Source organism: Pinus tabuliformis, chromosome 7 (assembly GCF_031772625.1).
Source record: "Pinus tabuliformis cultivar Carrire ecotype Pingquan chromosome 7, CPIR1, whole genome shotgun sequence".
NCBI lineage: Eukaryota > Viridiplantae > Streptophyta > Pinopsida > Pinales > Pinaceae > Pinus > Pinus tabuliformis.
Window position 1 is genome coordinate 1232190329 of NC_142293.1, and position 24033 is coordinate 1232214361.

The following is a 24033-nucleotide window of genomic DNA, read 5'->3' on the forward strand; positions in this document are numbered from 1 at the left end:
AGCTAGCTATGTCATCCATGCATTTTTTTATTTTTTTTTCTTTTCAATTTTTAGTTTACATTTTCCACAATTTGAGGACTACTATAACTTAAACTAGCCTCAGGGTCAATTAAGACAGAGATAGAATGGTTTAAAATATTACCTTCAATCTTGATCATAGTGGATTGATGCTCCACCTGTCTATCTTCCAATGTCGCACTTATCTTCATAATGTTCCTTGCAATATCATTTAATGTTGTTGCTTCATATATTTTCTGTATGTTTTGAATAGACCTAGGGTTATGCAAGTAATACCTCAACAAATGAGGTTCCCCACACCCCCAACACTTCAAAGATTCTTTCTCTTTGACCCCTCATGTATTTTTATTGTTCAGATCCATGGGCTTGGACCCAGTTTGAGATTGTGTGGGCGGAGTTGAGTTTCCCCTGTTGAATTTCTTTCACTGGTGATCTCTTCCAAAGTTTTTTCAATATGCATGTTTTTGCCTTCTTGTCCCCATTGTGGTTTTATTACGGTCCTTACCTTGCCAAGGTTTTGAACCTTCTCCTTTGTTTTTAAATTGTTGATAACATAATCTTTATTTTTTCACTGCTTTGTCCATTGTTTTAGGATTTTCAAACTCAATCATTTCCTTATAAGAAATCGGTAAACAATTTAAAAAGATTTGCACTTTGGCTTTCTCCTCCTTGATGTAGGGAACATAACACAAAAAATTAGTGAATTTAGACACAAATTCATCCATAGTTAACTATCCTAATCTTAACTCATGAAATTCCTTTGCTCAATCATCATAGAATCGTTCATTTAGATATTTGGACTTGAATTGTTTCTGGAACTCCTCCCAGGAAACTATATTTTCTTCCAATGTGTGCACGATTTTGATCTCCTCCTACTAGAGGGTGGCTTTCCTTGTTGATAAATGGTCAATATTTCCTTCAGATTACTCTCATACTCGTAAAACTGAAAGTACTTTTTCATATTGAGGAGTCATGCCTCTACATCCTCCTCCTTTTCATTGTCAAATGTAAGGGGTTTTATTCTTTTGAATTCCTCTTACAACTCCACTTTCTTCTTCCTTTTCTGTGTCTTTGGATAAGTTTTGTCTTATTCCTCTCCACTTTCATATTTTTCTATTTTTATCTCCACATTTTTTCATTTCAGCAAATCTATTTTTCCTCCATCTTCGCTCGTTTCTATTAGTTTGTGACTATATTTTCCACTTAAATCTCTTATCATCCTTTCTTGTTCTTCACTAGCCTTCAACGAACATTCATTGTTAGTTATGATATGAGCTAACTCTTGTTGTAGACTTCTAATAATCTCCATAAACCGAGTTTTTGGTGGGGTATTTCCTCCTCCCAACTCCACATAGATTTCTCCTCCCTCCACTGCAGGTAAATTAGGATCATCCACCATTGTGTGTTGTAACCTTCCTTCTCTTCAGTACCTTATAATTCAACACAGCTCAACATTAGTATACCCATTTCAACTTGATTCACAATTCTACTCATATGTATTTCCCAGATGTGGTGATCCCAAGTAGGCCCATTTTTTTTAAACTAGTGCTCTGATACCATATGTCATGTCCCCATTCAGTACAATTTTTTTTCTTTTTCTTTGATGAGATATACCTAATACAATGAATAGTTTGTAAACTGGAAAGGGTGATGAATTACTTACCTTATTGTTTGTGACTAATGGTAAAATAAATGTATATGAGGCACCATGTTTGTGTATTACTCTAGCCAGATGACTAGATACATGACACAATTATTACACTATTTTTTTTAATTGTGACATGGGTTATGTTGAATGGTATTGTTGAAATACTATATGGTTTTCTCAAGGATTAACTTCAACACCCTTTGCTCTCATTAGATAATAAAGGTGATCTTGTTATATATTAGAAAATTTATTTGTTATTATCTCTATATTAGTACGATGACACACACAGTGATTTTTAATTGGCTCCATCTCTGGCATTCAAGTGATGGTCACATGCCCCATTCACCGATGGTTCTATCCAATGGTGAGGATGATCCATTTTGCATCTAACGACGGAGACCATTTTGGGGTTTTGTCTAACCCTAACTTTTGTTACCTAAGGCTCATTCCCCTCTATCCGGCCTTGTCGCGTTGTAGAGTGCCACTACAGTGAATGAGGGTTTCTTGACATTCGTTAGTTATTACAAAGGATACCATTTTCCTTACCACCTCGAGAAATTTAGTTCCATCACTTAGTACTCAAAGGGTCATCGTGCCATGCCTTTAGCTAAAATTTGAGAAATTTCCCTCTGTATTGGATTCTTTCTTTCCATTTAAATTTGTGAAATTTGTATTTTAGAACCCGACTCTAATTACTTCTTTGGTTGCATTGTTTTCTCTCATTCCACCTGGATTAACTAGTTTCTTTTTTTTCATTCTCAGGTTATTTATTTATTTATTTATTTTCCGCAGGGTTCGCCCAGTAGTTTATGAAATTCACCCATTTTTCTTTGGTGGAATGGAGGACTCCTTCGCTTAAATGGCTAGAGGTACTCTTCAGACAAGGGTTTTTTGTGTTTCCTTTTTTCTTTGAAAAAAACGTTATATTGCTATGCCTTGAATTTACATTTTCTATGGTTTGAAATTCCACATTCTGGCACTTACTTTATAGATTTTTTTTCTTGGTTTAAGAATTGGTAGTTTCTCTTTTGGGAATGTTGGTTTTTCACCAGTGGTTTTGTGCATCCTCTGCCATTCATTCTAAGTATCTTTTCTATAAAAAAAAATTATATGCCTTCCATAGTTTGGACTGGCAGTTTGGTACCTGCTCCTAAGGGAAGTCACATGTTTTTTCTTTATTTTTTTATTTTTTGTTTCAATTCCTCATGGTGGAAATAAGAACCCAAATATGCTCTTAACAAGGTTGGGTTCCAACCTTGTTCTGGTAATAAAGCGTACCCAGTTATTTTCTCTGGCTAATAGCTTATTGTAACCCTACATCTACGCTCTACTTGTCCGTTTGAATTTTTCCCATCAAGTCGTGCTTTTATATATATATATATATATATATATATATATATATATATATGACCCTTTTTTTTCTTTTGATGCTACAGGCTCTTCAAGGATGACAAGGTCATCCAAGAGCCAGGTAATGAGATAACCTCTCCCTTTTGCGCGCACACCATTTCTTATGTACATAGGTTATTTGTTTTTAACCAGAACCCTTGCTTAAGTTCTACATGTATGAAAATTTTGGTTACCAAGGCACAGATCAAGCGAAAGTTTAAGGGATTTCCTATTCCATCCAGTACTGAAATGACTTCTCCTTTTGTGTGTTTTTTCCCGACATGTTGAGGTTCTCTTTGGTTTCAATGGGGTTTTTCCCCCTGCTGTTAATTATTTACGCAATACATCAATCTTAGGGGCTCATAATGTTATGATTGAATTTGATTAAAGTGGCTTAGATGTATAAAGTATATTTCTATTATTCATTCAGATTTGTCCAATTCCAACTGTGATATTTAGACATGTATTTAGGAATTTTTGAACAAAGGGTTTTTATAACTCAGTGAATAGAGATACTATGATTTTTGAGTTTCTTATTTAATTGGAAATATTGTTTTCTCTTATGTATTCCACTTCTATTGTTAACAACAAGCAACACTCTCTTAATAATTCCTAGCATTAATAGTAGGTTCTTACTTGATGATAGTCTCGAAATGTGACATAAACTTATTTGGCTATGCTTGTGTAGCTAGCATATTTTTCTTTTGTTGTACTGTTCTCTTGTATTACAATTAATAAGGTGATTGAGTATTAGTTTTTCCAATGATTTGCATTACATTCTTTTTTGCACAAAGTTTTCACGCGTCTATTACTGAATATTCATGCCTCGCATAACATGTGAGTTACAAGGTAAAACATAAGGAATATTTACCTTTTGCATGCTAGTAATATGTTGCAATTAGTGTTTGTCTTATGGTTCTTGGGTTACTTACTATAATAATTTCCAGTCCTAATTTTTTTTATGGTTTGCACCACCTATTTTTTTTATGGTTTGCACCAAATGTTTGTTTTGTCTACCTGTTTAGCTCCATTGTTTCATCACATGGTGATACAAACTAATATTGGTTGCAGTACTGAAAACTCTATTTTTTATTTTCTAGTTATTTCCCCCGTAAGTGTTATTAAGGAGTATGATAACTTTGCATTGAATGTTGTACATATGGCTCAAAATTCCTGTAGGATTAATTTATTTCAAGACCCTAATTTTATTTCTCGATTCCTACCTACCTCTAAGGAATAAGTGTGTATTCTCATACACCTTGAGTCCTGAGACGAATTCTACAGTAGGAACACATGCGAATCCTTAATACAATCGCACACTGATAATATTTCCAACATTTTTAATTCCTTTCAATTTTGATTAAACGATTAAATATTGAATGCATATATTTGCATGCATAAGAAAATTTACAATATGCAATGATTCCTATCCCAAGTTCCTTCTAGACTTGCTTACTCATTATAAACACCTTTTAGGAATACATAATATGCAATATCAACAATACTAAACATGCATACTCATTATCAACACATAATTAGGAATATATTTTATGCATACATTATCTAGACTTATTCCAATATGTATACTAAGCCACCTTCAATAATTCCGCAATCGTCTACCAAAAAATAGTTCAACTACTAAATAAAACATATAAAATTGTACATAACAGTGATCAACATTATGTTAATAAAAATAGTGAAACCAATATTCTAACCATAGTTGATACCTGGAAATTACTCAGGAACCGAGCATGTTCCTCTCGGCCACGAACTGACTCTTCTAGTTCCCCCCGCTAAGATATGTTTGTTAATGGAATCAATAACCTCATTGATCCCTTCGTGATTTCTTTGATAATTTCCTTCCCAACAGATTTTTTTACAGCATCATGCCTTTCTGGGTCTGCCAACCCATTTTCCTAGGCCTTCTTTTTTCGACGAAAAATGTTCATTTCCTTTTTCCTTAAAGCCTACGTTTCTGTCCAGTGGCGCTTTGTTTCACCCAACTTAGTATCTTTCTCCAACTAAGTGATTTAATAGATCTTTCTCTCCCATCATATTAAATCATATCTATTTCCTCCTAGGGATTTTTAGGAGATATTTAGGGGAAGATTTATCTTGAATTTAACCATCAATAACTGTTTCCAACTTGGCAAGAATCTTCTAACTCTAGTGCTTCTTTCCTGAGTAATTTCCAACATTTTATTTATTAATAATAATCTATTAATTACATCATAATAATTTTATTGATCACATCATTTCACAAGTCTAACTGAAGCAAACAAAGTTCATTCTTCAGATTAATTACTCCAAAAGACTTAGAATATGAAGTTATCCATTGAGGATATAAATATTATATTAAATATATGAATCAGAATCATTTTACAATGAGAAGGAGAGGCTTGCTTATATACCAAGCGGGTGTCTCTTCATGGAGAGTCATGTCTCATTTAGACATGACTCTTCAACCTAATTACTAATTAACTAATAGTTATTTATGGTTATTATCATTTACGTCATTTTACATTATTTCCTATATATTTATTCATAACATTGTCTTCCTCCTCAAAAATCTCTGTCCTCAAAGCTTGTCGATGAAAAGGCTTGATTTCTTTTTCGGTTTCGAATGTTTTTTTGTCTCAGAATAGTCATCTTCGTCGATACATGTTGATATGATCTTCTAAGTGACAAACAGAATTGTCACACTGAGAAGGGATCAGACCAACGCAGATTAATCTTCTGTGTAATATTCTGATCACTAGAATTTTGTAACGACTTGTCATCATAGGACTGGATTGAGGTTACATCACTCTTCTTTAGAACACCAATTCATTGTTTCTGGTCTAAATGGCCTTGATACATAGCATGGTTGAGTTGCCTACTCTCATGATTTGGATGTCGATAGGGAACTCTTTTGGTTTGACGTTCCCTTATCAGGTGTGTGGAAATTTTTTGATTTACTTCAGGGAACGATGTGGTTGAGTTGGTTACAAAACCTTCACTTGGGATGTTAATCATTTGAATTGCAACATCTAAGTGTGTCGTTTCTTCAACTGACTTGTCTTCTTGAGTTGTCATATTCACTAGATCAGTATTCGCTCCCTTATCTTCAACTTGGATTGTTACAATTGGGGGTTTCGATACTTCTTCTTGAGTGAATTGTTCCAACTTGTCTTTTAATGCTTTCTTATCATCCTTAAGTTTTTTAATTTGAGTGAGCAGAGTTTGATTATGGTTTCTCAGACGTAAAAGTTATTTAATTTCTTATTTATCAACCTTATTTTAAGTGTTTTTAATTTTAAGCTTTTCATCTTTTAAATCTCTGATTTGTTCTAATAAATTTTTATCAACGTAAACTTTGAAACGGGAACTAATACTGTTACCCGTTTTGTAGAGATAGCAAAAAAGTGACCTGATTTTGAAAATGGGTGATGCAGAACACACATGTTTTTTTTAGAGCATAGTTTTTGGCACTTTAATTTTTTTTATGTACATTATGTTTTAGAATGGTAGTGATTTTCATGCTGATTTAAAAAAGTGAGTATTCTGCATCACACCCTTTTTTTAAAAGACCCGTTTTTTGGCTTTAAATTTTCTAATGTATAAAATGTAAATAATTATTTTGTAAATTTGATAATTTTTGAAGTGGTCGTTTTCTTCATATTTTCTTGTTTTTTATTTTAATTTTAATTTTTTTTTAAGTGAGGTTTTTATTGTTTTGCATTTTTAAATTAGAAGGTCGATATTTAGAATTTTCGATATTCTACATATTTATACATCCTTAATTAATTTTTCAATCCACATGAAATAATTGTCTCTAAAAAACAAATATAAAAATATATATATAAAAAAAAAGAACAAAAATAAAAAATAAAAAATGTAAAAAAAAAAATTATCTCATAAACCATAAAAAATTTTGGAAAAAAAAAAAAAAAAAAAATATATATATATATAAGTAAAAATTGAGAAATTAAAAAAAAAACATTAGCAAAAACTAGGAAAAAATAAATAAAAACAAACTAGTTTAAAAAAAAAAAATAGAAAATTAACGAAAAAAATTAAAAAAACTAGTAAAATTAGTATTAAAAAAAAACAAAAAATGTTAAAAAAAAATTATCTCACAAAACATGAAAGAATTTGGAAAAAAAGAAGAAGAAAAAAACAAAAAAACAAAATTAAAATCTATATATATATATATATATATATATATATATATATATATATAAAGTAAGTAAAAATAGAGAAAAAAAATAAATAAATAATAATAAAAAATAAAAAATTAGCAAAAACTGGGGAAAATAAATAAATAAAATTAAAAACAAACTAGTTAAAAAATAAATAAATAAATAAAATAAAAAAATAAAACATAAAATAAAATAAAATAAAAATTAACGAAAAAAATTTAAAAATTGGTAAAATTTATATTTAAAAAAAAAAACGTATTTTTTATTTAAAAAAAAATATTTTTTATTTAAAAAAAAATATTTTTTATTAAACATACATATTTTATTTAAATAATAATAATAATAATAATTTTCTTTTTAAACAATCCCTTTTTTATTAAAAAAAAAATTATAATTTTTTTTAAACAATTATTATTATTATTAATTTAAAAATACAAATTATTAAACCTACATTTTATATTTAAAAGAAAAATAAAATAAAATAAAATAAATTAAACTAAAAATTAAAAATTAAACCTACATTTTATATCTGAAAAAAATAATAATAATAATAATACATTTTTTTAAACAATCTTTTTTTTTTATGTTATCCATTTCGATCTGGAATTTGGGAGTTAGAGAAGGTGCTCTGCAACTCAAACCCTCATGGCGGCAAGGCGGTGAAAAACCTAAGGAAGTCGTGAAGGAAGTGTGGAAAACTGACACAGACCAGTCCAGCAACAACTGACAGCGGCCAAAGCAACAAAGGCATGACAGAAAATGTCAGGAGGGGAGAGATCCCCTCCTACCGAGACACGGCGGCAGGAGACGGACAGAGTAGCCAGGAGTCAGAGGAACGGAAGAACACGGGCCCGGTGCTAGGAGCGGCCTGGCAATCAGGCCGCAGAGGAAAGTGCCTGCCATGTACAACAGAGAAACCTAGATATGTGATCCCAACGAACAAGCTGGAAAAGTACCGAAGTTACATGAGGGACCATGCCCTTATCTGCAAGTTTGTCGGAGTCTGGCCGTCGGAAAGAGACCTCACCAAGTGGATACAACAGAAATGGCAGCCTCAAGGCCACATTGAGCTCAAGCTGGGAGCGAAAGGCTTCTTTATGGTAATCTTCTTTAACCTGAAAGATAGAGAAAAGGTATTTGATAATGGCCCGTATTTTTATAATAATGTTGGTCTGTTCATGCGCTTCTGGGAAGATTGCTATAACCCTGACAAAGAAACCTTTCTGGCTGCTCCTGTCTGGGTCCGCTTATTTGGGCTCCCCATAGACTTCTGGGACCCGGATATCCTGGAAGGAATAGGCAACTCAATAGGAAGCTTCGTGAAAATAGCAGAAACTACAAAGAAAGGTAGATACACCTCGTATGCCAGGATCTGTGTCTACATGAACCTAGCAAACCCCATCCCTGACACTATAGAGCTTGAATATCATGAAGAAATTTGGCAGCAGAACATAGACTATGAACACATCCCGTTTAGGTGTCGCTGGTGCCATACCCACGACCATCTAGCAAAGGAATGTCCAATAACTAGGGAGGAAGAAGAAAACAGAGGGCCCCAAAAAAAAAGAGAGAGCCGGACCAGGAGGAATTCCAAGAGGTGAGAAACAAAAGGAAAGCCAACAAGGAACCCCCCCAGAAAGATAGGAAAGGCAAACAACCCTACACAGCGAAACCAAACAGTTTCGCTATACTACAGGTAGAGGAGGATGAGGAAGATCAGCTCATGGAAAATCAGGAGGATAAAGGCTCAGACTGCAGTGAAAACAGCGAAAGGAACCTAGCTAAAAGAAAAGCCCCGAGTGAGACACCAGAACAGGATAAGGAAACAGATGAACAAATTGATCGGATGGAGACAGACCAGGAGTCCAGTAGGGAGGACCTAAGCTAGGAAGAGGAAGTGTTGGAAAACTTGCTGCATGAATGGAAGAACCTGGATGAGAGGTTTATTCCCGAAGAACAAAAGAAGCTGTATACTGAAACCTTCCAACAATACAAAACCAAACTAGAAAAAGGCAAAGCCTCAACAGAAGAAAACCAAGAGACTCAAAAGGAAAGCAGACCAGATCAGAATGGACAAAATAAAGGGGGGAAAAAAAAGAGGAAGAAGAAACATTAAGGACTCCATACAACTCATGGGAGAAACGTTAGTCAATACTGGAAAAGTAGTCCCGCTATCAGCGGTGTTCCAAACCCTCTCCCAAGTTAACCAATGATTTTGACATCGTGGAATATCAGAGGCTTAAATAGCAAAGGAAAACAGAGACATCTGGCAGCACGACTCAAAAAAGACAAACCTCAGATTATGCTTCTCCAAGAAACCAAAATCCCAGGCCAGAAAATGGATGAAATTCTCAATAAAATAAAACCAAGATACGAACATGTCACTATAGATCCCAAAGGAAGTGCAGGAGGGATAGCTATTCTCTGGAACCCAGCTGAAGTCCTCGCCGACTGGTGGATAGGAATGCCAAGAATCCTCACTGGGAGATTCAGACTAATAGGACAAAGTGAATGGGTGGTAATCTCGGTTGTATATGGTCCCCACACCTGAGCAGACAGAGACCTGTTCCTCAATCAGCTGACTAAGCTTCGAAGTTTGCACCAGGAGCAGAGATGGATCCTGGCAGGAGACTTCAACTTAATCGCTTCTCGAGAAGAGAAAAAAGGTGGAATAAGCAGGGAAGACCCAGAAATGGAAAGATTCAGAGAAGTGCAGACAGAATTAAGAGTGGTTGACATCCCAACCATAAACGGGAAATTCACATGGAATAACAGAAGAGGCGGGTCCAAACAGATTGCTTCAAGACTGGACAGATTCCTCATCTCAGAGCACATAATCGGGCTGGATATCTTCTATGAAGCCTCTATCCTACCCTCAACAGGGTCGGACCACTAGCCAATAAAGTTGGAAATAGCCTTAAATAATCAGAACAAAAGGAGACCCTTCCGGTTCGAGTCCTTTTGGCTCAGAGCCCCTGACTTCCTAGACAAAGTAAGAGGCTGGTGGCAGGACAACAAAAGTGGAAAGGAGGGCCGCAGCAAAATGCACTCATTTCAGCTAAGGCTCAAAGAAATTAAAAGCAAAATCAAAAAGTGGAACAAGGAAGAATTTGGCAATATCCAACAGGAGCAGGGCAAACTCCAATCCAGAATGGAAAGAATCCAGCAGCAAATCATCTTGGAAGGTCGAAGTCAGGATCTGGCAGAGGAGGAAGGTAGAGTAATCACCCAATTAGAGGAAAGGCGAAAACAGGAGGAAATCCTGTGGAAGCAGAAATCCTGAATCCAATGGCTCAAAGAAGGAGACAAAAACTCCAAATTCTTCCACAAAGCCATGATAAACCATCGCCAACACAACAGAATCTTCTCCTTGAAAGACAAGGAAGGAAACAGAGTGACTCAGCAGGATGAAATAGAACATCTCTTGGTGGAGCACTTCAAAGGTATTCTCTCCGAACCAAATATCAACAGAGCCGAGGACATAGACAAAATCAGCCACCATATTCCTAAGAAAGTCTCTAGAGATCAAAACCTGGCCCTTCTCTGGGTAATCACCAAGGATGAACTGGAGGAAACAATAAACAAAATGGCTAAAAATAAGGCCCCGGGGCCCGATGGCTTCACCATCGAATTTTATCAGGCGACTTGGAGCTTCATGGGAAATGATCTGCTTGATCTTGTGGAGGAATCCAGGTGCTCCAAGTGCATGCACCAAGGTTTGAACGCCACCTTCCTGGCGTTAATACCAAAGTCTGGCTGCTCAGATGAACCGCAGGGTTTTAGGCCCATCTCCCTATGTAACGTTGTCTACAAAATCCTTGCAACTATCATGGTCAACAGGCTCAAGCCGATCCTGTCGAATCTCATTGCCCCGGAGCAAACTGGCTTTGTCAAAGGAAGGCAGATCACAGATGGCATCATAGTCGCCCAGGAAGTGATTCATTCCCTGAAAAGCTCCCGTGCCCCAGGCATGCTTATCAAACTGGACCTGGCCAAGGCGTTTGATTGGCTCAGCTGGAACTATCTGGAAGGTATCCTAAAAGCCTATGGATTTGATCAAAGATGGATAAAATGGATCTTGTCTATGGTTAGCTCTCCTGTCATGTCAATTCTCCTAAACGGCTCCCCCTCTGAAGCTTTCACTCCCTCCCGTGGGCTAAGGCAGGGAGACCCCCTGTCTCCCTTCCTCTTCATCCTAGCCGCAGAAGGCCTAGGCAGATTGGTTAAGGCTCAGGTTTCCAAGGAACAGATAAAAGGCCTCCGAATCTGCGGAGAAGACATTCTAGTCTCCCACCAGCAATTTGTAGATGACATGATGCTTTACGGTCAAGCCACTCTAAAGGAGGCCCAAAGAATTATCAAATCCTTATCTCAATTCAGCAAAGCCTCCGGGATGGAGATCAATAAAGATAAATTGGAAGTGTTTTTCTTTAACACCTCCTTGGCAGTCCAAAGATTCCTGGCTCGTACTCTAGGCTTCAACAGGGGATCCTTCCCATCCAAATACCTGGGTATCATGTTACATGAGCACCAATTCCGGTCGGCCAACTGGAATCTACTAATAAAGAAAATCTGAAATAAAATGGAGAACTGGACCCATCGCTCGTTGAATGCCCCAAGTCGGATAACCTTATTGAAAGCTGTTCTGCAGGCCATCCCAAATTACCAGCTCTCGTGCCAAGCAATTCCAAAGACTGCAAGCCAAAAGCTGGTCTCCCTGTTCAAAAACTTCCTCTGGCAGGGGACCAGCAAAACAAGAAAGTGGGCCCTTATCTCATGGGAGTGGCTTTGCCGACTCCCTAAAGATGGCGGTCTAGGACTCTGCGACCCCTTCGTCCTCAACCAAGTTATGGGTGCGAAGCTCTGGTGGAGGTGGCTTCAGGGTGGCCCTGACCTGTGGAAGGTGCTTTGGGAAAGAAAATACGACGCGGCAGGGGAAATCGAAGAAAAACTGAGAAGCACGACAGAGACCAGAGGCTCTGCAATCTGGAACCTGGCGAGAGGCAGCAAGGACCTGATAAGGGAGCACAGTTTCTGGGAAATTCGGGCAGGGGACAAAGCCAGATTCTGGGAGGAATCCTGGCAGCAACGAGACCGTCTCATACAAAAAGACAACCTCCATGTCATCCTTGCCTTTTCGTCCCAGGCCGGGGCTTCAACTGTCGGCAACTTCTGGAAGCCTGACGAGGCTGGATACTGGTGAAATTGGAAATTTAAAGAGGACTGGGAAGGAGCACCAGAAACCGACAGATGGCAAGACTACTATATAGAGATGGCTTCTTGGAAAATAGCAAAGAAAATAGGGTCTGACATTCTCAGATAGGGCAAACGCATTCAAGGAAATTTCGCAATAGCAGAAGCCTACCACCTTCATAGCAACCAAAATCATCAACCGGAAACAAATCAATGGAAAAATCTTTGGGAAATTAAGCACTGGCCTAAAATCTCTTTTTTCATTTGGACCATTCTACATGGTAGAGCGCTCACCTAGGACCAGATTCTGCGGAAGGGAAGCCAAGGCCCATCCCGCTGTGCCCTCTGCTACTCCTAAGAGGAAACCATGGAACATTTGATGAACCACTGCTCCGTCAGCTCCTCCCTGTGGGAAAACCACCGCAATTTGTTTGAGCACCAACACAGAAACCAGCAAAACATCATAAGCACAATTGTCAATTGGCCGAAAAAGCCTTACCTGAACCCGGTGGTTAATCGTGCCTAACTCCTTTCCGCCGGATTCCTCCTCTGGAATATCTAGAAAGCTCGGAATGGGGCCATATTCAAATTACAAACCCGAACCCCCACAACAATCTAGGAGCAATTCATCAGAAACATTCGAGAAACAATCCTATCGGAAAGCTGGAAAGACGAAGATTGGCAGGTCTCGACTACGGAAGAAACAATCCTGAATAAACTAGAGGTCAGACAGAGTATGGTCACCCGCGGGGGTTCTCGAAAAGAACTGGCCAAAGCAGTGGCCGAAAGCAACCAGTACAGACACCCCCCACAAGGATTCATAAAATTAAACTTCGACGGCGCTGCAAAGCACAACCCAGGCGAGGCCGACATTGGAGGAGTCTTTAGAGACGCAGAGGGTAACACTCTAAGAACTTTCGCGATGGACTGTGGGGAAGCTTCGAATAATGAAGCCGAGCTGCACGCCCTGAAACGGGGCCTGGAAATAGCTCTTCGGGTCAACTTCAAACGTCTCCAAATCGAGGGGGACTCGAAGCTGGTAATTGACATGGTTAGGAAGCTCCAGCAGCAAAAACCAGCGGAAAGGATTAGCAAAAGCTGGAGAACTGCTTGGCTGGTTGGCGAAATTGGGAAGCTCCTTCCCAAAATAGACTACCTCCTCCCGACTCACACCAGGCGCGCAGGTAACAAGCCGACAGATTGGCTTGCGAATTGGGGATGCCGGAACCGGGGCAAAGAAATCGACAGCGTGGGTCTGCCTCATCTGCACCAGGAGGAGAAAGCCCAACTTTAGCAACTGCTAAAAGTTGATAAAGGTGGGAATGGCATGAAAGAGATGAACGGTCAGGATCAGGCGGCACGCAGCGGAGGCGGAGATAATCTCCAACAGCAGGGATCGGACAGCTCATCCGTGGGAAAAGGCAGAGGAGAAAGGCAGGCACATGTTGGGCAGGTGACGGGGCATGGCAAGAATGGCCGAACAAATGGAGGGGACGTGCGAGCTGAGACATCATTAAGGAATGATCTAGAGCCAGCTCCGGAATTCAGGATAATGGACAGGGGAAGGACGACAGGTGGCACCAAGAGTAAAGAAAGGCTATGGCAAGAGCAGCCGGACGGAGGTTGGAATAATGAAGCATAAAGTGGAAAGGACAAGCCACACCACTTCCCGAGATGGAGAAGCCGGAATGCGTGACGGAAAAATAAATGGCCGAGCGGAGGCCGAAATTTCAACTAGCCAAGTGGCGGCCCATTCGACACGGCAACGCGTTACTAAGCCCAAGGAAACAGATGGCAGGCTCATTCAGCTTGGTAAGAACGATGAAAAAGAACGGAAAGACACCTGCTCACCTCTGCGACTAGCCCTCCTCCTCGGCCTCGACAAGAAAAGGTGGTATGTTTCCTACAGTCCTCGTCCTTCAGACATGCATGCTTGTTTCTCTGTTCTCTTGGTCTGGCTGGATATGCTCTGGCCTTGCGTGCAGACTCCCTGCTGCTGCGACAATAAGGGGCCCCCGGGCTCTTTTTGGTTTCTCCTTTCCCAACCCCATGAGGGGAACGTTTTGATTTATGCTAGTTCTACGTACTGCTCTGAGAGTCAAGCTGTGTGGGGGGCTTTGCCGGGCTTCGACATGCTTCTGGAGGATCCTCGCACCCCTGGTCTTTTCTTCTCTCTGGCCTACTTCTGTGGTTGGCTCCTCTTCTGCTTCTCCCTTCTGCTGGCCAAGGCCGTCAGGTTTCGCCGCCTCACTGGTCGGGGGGTTCTCCGGGTTCCTGTGAGATGGTGGTGGGTCTTCAACCGCCGTGCCCATAATGGAATTGCTCCAAGGTCTCGGGCGTCCATTCATGCTGAGTTCGCCGTTACAATGGAACAGACCCCGATTGTGCTCCATCTCTCTTGCACTGACCTTTGGTTTTCTGCTGTGACAGGTCGGAAAGTTTCCTCTATTCCCAAGCCCCAGACCAGAGGAAAGATGGCTCCAAGAAAGATCAGTTTTGATAAGAAGAGGGATGCTGGCACCAGTAGTCAACCAAACAAAAGGGGCAGGAAGCCCGACCTCGACAAGCTCCTTCACCTGATTGATGGTTACATGACCAACATTTCTCCCGAGGTCCGCTCTCTTATCCATGAATGGGAGCGCGAGCTGAGGGAAATCAGCGCGAACTAAGAGATTCCTCGCGAGGACTGGGAAGTAATCACGGACCCGAGCACCACCAGAGGCAGGAACACGCTATTCAATAGAACGTTACAATTCTATTGGATCATGAAGCATGTGGTCGGCAGGGCTATGGAGGTTAACCAGGCTGTTCATGAAGAGGAGGATGAAGAGCGTAAACATGCTGAAGAACTCCTCAAACGCCAACTGACGGAAGAATCGGCCTCCATAAAGAACATTCTCCTAAAAGAGCTTGCGGCTGTCCAAGTCCAGGTTTCCAGAAACCATCTGTTGCTAAAGGACATGGAGCAAATGATGCTGGAGCTCAAATGGGCCATTGAGCAGAAGATCCTGAAGCCGGGCGCTAACGACTCTAAGCCTGCCCCGATTAATTTGTCGGATGAAGATTAGTGGTGTGTGTGTCTTCTCTACTGTATTTTTTGATGAATCTGAACCGTATCTGGGCATTGTATTATGTTAATGTAGTTAGCCTCGCTTTTAATAAGCAAAACAACGGTTACGATAGGAAGAAGGAACTAAACATTTTTAAATTTTGGTCAGGCTTTAAGGCCAAAAGGTGGCGGTCTGGTTTCCTTCGGGCAGACCAGCCACCCGAACTCTAGTTTGATGTATTTTTGCTGTTTTCTGGAATGAAGAATGCCTAACCTTACAAAAAAAAAAAACAATCTTTTTTTTATTAAAAAAATATATATAATTTTTTTTTAAACCATTTTTTTTATTTAAAAATAAAAATCATAAAAAGTATTTTAATTTTTTTAAAACAAATTTAATTTTTTAATTTAAAATTTAAAAAATTATTAAAAAAAAAAATTAAAAGTTATTTTTTTAATTAATATATATATATATATATATATATATATGTGGTGGCCCTTTATAGTTTTTAATTATAAATATGTTTTTTAAAATCGTTTTTATTAAATATTTATTAATAATTAAAAAAAATTATTAAACATTTTTTTTAATTTAAAAAAAATAAAAATAAAAATAAAAATTGGCCCACGGTTGCGCCACCATCGGGCGGCGGGCGGGCTGTTGGGCGATTCCCGGAATCTCCCAACGGCCCGCCCGCCGCCCGGTGGTGGCGCAACCATGGGCCGAGGGGCTTCCAATTTTTTTTAATTATTGATAAATATTTAACAAAAACAATTTTAAAAAACATATTTATAATTAAAAATTTAAAATGTTTAATTTGGGGAGGCTGTGGGCCCAATTTATAAAAAAAAAAAAATTATTAAAATTGTTTAGTAATTTTTTTTAATTATTAAATATGTTAATTAAATATTTAATTATAAATATGTTTTTTAAAAATTATTAAATACATTTTGTTTAGTTTAATAATTTTTATTAAAATTGTTTAATAATTTTTTTTTTCAAATAAAAAAGCAAAATTTCGTTTTAAAAACAAAATTATATTTAAAATTTATTTTTGGTTTGTTTTTAAATAAATAATGGAAATTTAATAAATTATTATTATTATTATTATTTATTTTTCAATCAAAAAAAAATTTTTTTTGTAAGTTTAAAATGTTTTCATTTTTTTTTTTTTAATTGGAAAAAACATATATTTTTAAAATTTTGATATCTTTTTAGTTTTTTTTTTTTTAATAATTTGAGCTTATTTTTGTCTTTTTAGTTTTTTCTAAATGTTTTTAATATTAATTTTACTAGTTTCTATTTATTTATTTGTTTGTTGATTTTCTATTTTTGAATAATCTAGTTTGTTTTTTTTCCCTAGTTTTTATTAATGATTTTTTTAATATTTCTATTTTTTCTTACTTAATTTTATATATATAATTTTATTTTTTTTTGGCCCCAATTTCTTTTATGGTTTATGAAACATTTTTTATTTATTTTCTGTCTTATATATATGTTTACATTTATTTTTTTAAGTAATCATCATTTTTATCTTAATTTCACTAGTTTTTAATTTCTTTTCGTTAATTTTCTTTTCTTTTTTAAATATAGTTTGTTTTTAATTTTCAATTTTCTTTTTTAGGTTTTTGTTAATGTTTTTTAAATTTTTCTATTTTTACCTACTTAATTCTATAAGTTTTTTTTTTGCCCCCCCACCCTGAATTTTTTTATGGTTTACATAATTGTTTGTTTTTTTTTTTTTTTTTTTCATTTTTTTTTTTTAACTGTGGTTCACGGTCACTGAGTGGCCGCTACATCCACGGGAAAATAGCGGGGCAGATCCACCCGAAGGGATCTGCCCGTCGGCCAATCTTAACAGGCCTAACCCCGAGGGCGTCGAGGAGATTTGACCCCGTGACCTCCCAAACTGGGAAAGTGCTTTAGCAACGGGAACTCGACCATTTGAGCTATCCCTTGGGGCTTTTTTCATTTTTTTTATAAATATGTTTTTTTTACTATTTATTTGTTTATAATTTGTAATTTTTTTCTAGTGTTTTAATTCTTAGTCAAATTTTTTTTTTTTTTTTTTTTTTGTTACATTTTTATAATTGATTTTTATTTTTGATGTTTGATTTTTTTTTGTTTTTTATTTTTATTTTATGTTTTGTTTTTAGTATATATTTTTATTTATGTTTTGTTTTTTTTTTTTGTGTGTTTTTCATTGTTTTAATTTTTATTTTATGTTTTCATTATTTTTTTGAAATTTTAATGTTTTTCGGGGTCATGATAAAATATTTTACGCTATTATTTCGAAATGTTGAAATTTTACCTTTGAAATTTTTTTTGTTATTCCGTATCAACACTTTTCATTTTGAGGGTGTTTTTTTGCACAAATTTACCATTGAAAAAAATAAAAATAAAAATAAAAAATAAAAAAATGTTATTCGAACATCAACACTTCGTTTTGAGGGTGTTTTCTGGACATTTTTTGCACAAAAAATTGGTTTTCACCGCCATTTTTAAAACATGTTGAAAATTTACCCTAGAAAAAAAAAGGTGTTATTCCAGCATCAACACTTTTCGTTTTTAGCACTGTTTTTGATGTCTTTTCAGGGTTTTTGGGCCAGAATTCCCGTTTTGAGTTTATAGTTTCCGTTTCATAGCTTACATAGTTTTTTATTAAGGTTCTTTAAACATAAATTTTCCTCTTCTTGTTCTGATAAGTTCTTCTTGAGTTTTTTCTTTGTAATCTTAGTCTTCTTCACTTGTGCCAATAATTTTCCGACGTGGTCCTTGAGACTAGAGATTTCTTCATCCTTTTCCATTACTTCTTTGTAATGCATATCCACAAGATTTTTATGTTCGTGTTCTAACGCTTTCTTGTTTTGCTGAAGTTTGGCTATTTTGCCCTTCTCTTGATCTTTTAGTTGCACTTTCTCGGTACACTGGATTACATCATTTTGTGGGAGTGATGATCATTCAACTTGGAATATGGATTCCATTTTCTCTCTCCTCATTAAAATCAGTGTGTTGTTGTTGAAGTATTGTCATTAATTGTTCTATATCTCTTGCAAATGATTGTTCATTACTTAGAGATTCCATATTTTTTTTCTTCACTTCATTTAACTCTGTATGGAATATTTTTTTTTTGTTATTCTTTTTTCCTTTTAATTTTTCCCTTTCTAAATTAATTAATATATATAATACTTTACTCTTTTCTTTTTTTTCACTTTATTAATACCTTGGAATTAGTATTTCTTTAAATAATCCCTTTATTTTTTTAAATAATCTTTTTTTTTTTAATATATAAACTAGCGTTTATCTCAATATAAATTCCTTGAATAAAAATCCCCCCTCCACTTGTATTAGTATAATGCTATAATATTGATTGAAATTATTATACGATACTATTGATTGGAATAGGATAATTTAATTTGTTAATAAAAAATAACAGATTAATATAGAGGGGTGTATGAACATGATGGAAAAGACAACACCCTCAGGCGTGACGGTCAGGTGAGGATGCAGTTTTAGATGCAGTCGGGTTATGTTAGGCGATATTTTGCAACGAGGAATGCAAAAAATAGGAAGTGATATCTTACGTTGTGGAAGAGTGAACTAAGATTGATGGTTGTGCCTGTATGATGGGATGACAACAAAGCGAATGGAGGGAAAGTCGAGTTCGATGGGGTTGCGGAAGGTTCGGTGACGACTCGGGGTGTCCGGTGGGAATTGGTGAAGGAGGGTTGCTATCATGGTGGTTGTCGGGCTGCACTGCAACGATGGGGTTCAGTGGCAATGGCTACATTGGACAGCGAATCCGATGCTCTTAGCGTCTGCATACAACAGGGATGCAAGTTGGTTGTCGCAGTGGTGGAAGTTGTCTGCTGGCAGACAAAAGTTCGTGGGTGTTCCAGCGTGCAACAGGGCATGACTACAGTCGCAGCCCCGTCGATTGTAATTGAGAGCAGGTGTCTGCGTTGTTGTCGCTGGTAGGGGTCGAGTGTCGGCCGACAACTAGAAGATGGAAACTCCTATTTCCAACTCTATAGAAAAGTAAATGCGCTCTGACATGCAAGGCAAATAGCGCTCGCCCTCTCTCTCCACGCTGCTATCTAGATTCACGCGCTGTCACTCAGAGGGCGAGCGCTATTTGCCTCGCATGTCAGAGCGCATTTACTTTTCTATAGAGTTGGAAATAGGAGTTTCCCTAAAAGATGGTCTACCTCATTTTTTTTGTTCTTTTCTAGGGTTGACTTTAGCGTTTTTTTTAATGATTCTTTTTTAAATAATTTGTATTATTATTTTTTACTTTTATTTAATTTTTATATAGTTTGAATTTTTATGTTTTTCCAATATATATATAGGTTTTTTTTTCATATATATATATATATATATATATATTCTCTCTATGTAGCCAAAACCTTGATGGCGAGAAGGAGAAACTCCGATTGTAAGGAAACGCTTGAACTGCAACACCAATAAAGTTGATGAAGCGTTGATGGCCAAGGGTCTGGATTGAAGAGCGTGACTTTGTGCAGCAGTGAAACAACCAGAGGATCGACTGCTCTGATACCAAATGAAGCAAACAAAGTTCCTTTTTTAGATTAATTACTCCAGAAGACTTTGAATATGAAGTTATCCATTGAGGATATAAATATTATATTAAATATATGAATAAGAATCATTTTACAATGAGAACGAGAGGCTTGCTTATATACCAAGTAGGTGTCTCTTAATGGAGAGTCATGTCTCATTTAAACATGACTCTTCAACCTAATTACTAATTAATTAAAAATTATTTATAGTTATTATCATTTACATTATTTTACATTATTTCCATTGAGGATTTTTAGGGGATATTTAGGGGAAGATTTATCTTGAAATTCAACCACCAATAACTGTTTCCAACCTGGAAAGAATCTTCTAACTCTAGTGCTTCTTTCCTGAGTAATTTTCAACATTTTATTTATTAATAATATTCTATTAATTGCATCATAATAATTTTATTGATCACATCATTTCACAAGTCTAACATGGCTTCTTAACCATCCAATTTAAAAACAATCCATATCTAAAAATAGACAATCACTAACATAGAAAACAAAGGGGTATCACATTACAAGGTGTTTCAAAAGATTGGTACTATGGGATACAAATTAGAGTTGCATGCATCTTTCCAAGTACACCAAGTTTTCCATGTTTCATGCTTAAAGAAGGTTATCGATGACAAGCTCTCAGTTCAAATAATATTGTCAGAATTTAACGAAGAAGGAAAAATCATATTAGAGCCTGACGCAGTCATGGAAACAAAAACCTGACAGCAACATAATTGTTCAATTTCAAAGTATCTCATTAAGTGGAAGAATTTTCCTGCTGAAAATTCTACATGAAAGGATGAGAATTTTATACAGATGCATCTAGAACTACACAAGTGTTGAGGACAATACTTTTTTGAAGGAGCGGGACATGTTAGCTCTCTATAATGCTAGTGTAGCCCCCTTATTGTTATTGTTGTGCCCATATAGCTCCCATATTGTTATTTTTTTGCCCCATAGAAGCCCACTATTGTTAGTGTTATGTCCTTACATTATTATTGGTATGTAAGCTCTGATTATATTGTGACCCCTTAGACTCCTATATATACCAAGGTCTTGTCATTTGTATCATCCAAGAATTGTTCATTTATGTGATGTAAAGGAGGTTGCCCCCTCAAAGAGGCTAATTTTCAAGTCGTTGATTAATCTTTTCGTCTGTTTTGTGATCTAGTTGCATAATACAAATCACCATGAACAAGTCGCAAAGGGGCTAAGATATGTCAAGCGGTATGTTTGCAAATTTGTTTGATGATGTTTGCAAAAAGCATTGTTAGCTTAAACACCATCCCTACAAAAAATGAGAGGAAGAGTCACCATATTTTGATTACATAGCTACTCCAATGAGCGATAATTTAGATGCCCAAATCTCTCATGTTAAGTTTACTAAAATCACCATTATGAACAATAGAAACTAATTAGAAAAATGTTGATCCAAAGCTGTCAAATTTGGACAGACTTGCAATATCATCAACAATTCTAATTGGTAGGACATGCTTAGGACCTATTAATCCTTATGACAACTTAGAGAGGTGAAAAATATGTTGTTTTACTTCCATTTAAATGAGTGATTTGATACGCTAATAGAAGGTTATAAGAGAGACTTGGAATATATAATACATCGTTAAAATGACCATCATCTAGTTGAATTGTTCCAGACCTTGCAATACTAAGAGATCTATCATCACCAACAAATATTAGTTTGGTGTTAAAATCATTAAGAACAAAACAAATAGCTTTATCCTTAGTCATCATCTACTTGAATTGTTCCAAACCTTGCAATACTAAGAGATCTATCATCACCAACAAATATTAGTTTGGTGTTAAAATCATTCAGACAAAACAAATAGCTTTATCCTTAGCCATATGATAAGATGATCCAAAATCAATAAGCCATTCAATAGAAGAACGAGTAGATGTTACATTGAAAGAAAATTAGAAGCAAAAAGTGCATGTCCATGGGAGAAAGAGCTGGAAAAGGAAGAATCAAAGTCGATGTTGTCTTCATTATTGCTTTTAAGGATCTCTTTAAAACATTTATACTCTAAATAATTATCTTGCCCACATAAATTGCAATGTTTGTTAATTTTCTCACTTTTTTATTTTGGTCCTTTATCACTTTTTTATTTTGGTCCTTTATCACCATTGGTAATAAAAGCTAAATGAGAAAGTTAGAGACCTTGCTTTGCTTGTTATGTTGGGGATGTTGCTTCTTTGAATGCTTTGGATTTATCCTTCTATTAGGCCATCGAGGATTTGTTAGATGTACATATAGTATTGTTCACTCCAAGATGTGGATTTATCCTTCTATTAGGCCATCGAGGATTTGTTAGATGTACATATAGTATTGTTCACTCCTAAATGTACATATAGTATTGTTCACTCCAGTGTTACTTGGGAGCGGGAGCGAAAACGAGGAGCGGGAGCGAAAACGGGTGTGGGAGCGACATTTTCATAAGCTCTCGGTTTGGGAGCGAATCCCGGAGCATTTTTTATATAATATATATATTTTTTATATTTTGATACATATGTGTCAACAAAAGCATGTAGAATGATGAATTAGATATAAAAAACATAGATTGAACCATATAACAACAATCATCTAGAAGTTATAATCTTCATCAACCATGTCCAACATATTGAGTCTCATGATTCATCAATCTGAAAGTTTCAAGCTTTCAAAATTCAATATATAGCATTTATCATCATTGATCACCAAAGTTGTACTTGTAAGCTAAGTGTAACCATTAAAACAAATAATATCTAACATGAAATGAAATGTTATAAAATGAAATGAAACGAAACAACTTTCAACTTTCATGAAGCATCATATTCATAATTCATTACTAATGAATTATAATTGCCAACTTCAAACTTAAATTGTTATATATTGTTAAAAAAAATATCATAATAAATATGAAAGAGTCAATATTTATAAAAACTACTAGAAACTATAAAAGACAAGTACATCTATTATCTATTTCTTATGCTTGGGCCTCTTCCACCACGAGAAATGTCTAATTTTTTAGTCTTGTTGGAAAATCAAGATCTTTGTCATGAATATCACCCTCTAAGCATTAATATCTAGAGGTATCTTTGTCATTACCTCTGTATCTGTATAGGGATCTTTGTCATTAATATCACCCTCTAAACATTAACATAAGATAGAAAAAGCATAGCATGCCAAGTCAAGATTTTGCTTGAGTGATGTGTACATTTTTAGGAGGGTCGTGATAGAGGAGTTCGACAACCAATGTCACTAACATCAAGGTACATAGAGGGATTGGTGCTCTTGATTAAATATGAGTTCCAAACCCTAATACATGACAAAATTCAATGGAAACATTGCAACCCCAATCCTGAAATCCTGAAAAATTGATAAGTCTGCTGGATTTTGAATGAAATCTAAAATTCTACTTTCTCCATATGAAATCCAATGAGGTCGGAACCACTCTCAAACACCCCAAGTCATTTCATGGTAATGTTAAAAATTTAAGTAAAAGTGACATTCTCTCACTTTTACTTTAAGAATTTAACATTACCATGAATCGCATATCAATATTAGGGCCATAGGCGTGATCATTAAGTTGCCCCACTCAAAACTTATTTCTTTCTTTGAAAAAATTGCATTTGGAACATTACTGCAAAAAAAAATTGCAAAAAAGGGTAAATGCTCCCAAAAAGGCAGGAAGTGCAAATTTTTTTAGGGAGTGCGCTCCCGACCTGCTCCTGAGTCGCTCCTGCCTGGAGCGCGGATTGGGAGCGGGATCGAAAGGGGGGGTTGCTCCCCCGCAACACTGGTTCACTCCAAGATGTAAGGGTTTATCTTTCCATCTCATCACAAAATCACAAAAATATTCAAGATAGAGTAGTTTGTAAGTAACCCTATAGCATATGGGGAAGGTTTCCCTATAAGGTTTTCTTTTGAAAAGAAGATAAATTCCGAGTTTTAAAAAACAAACAAAGAATATGTGAAC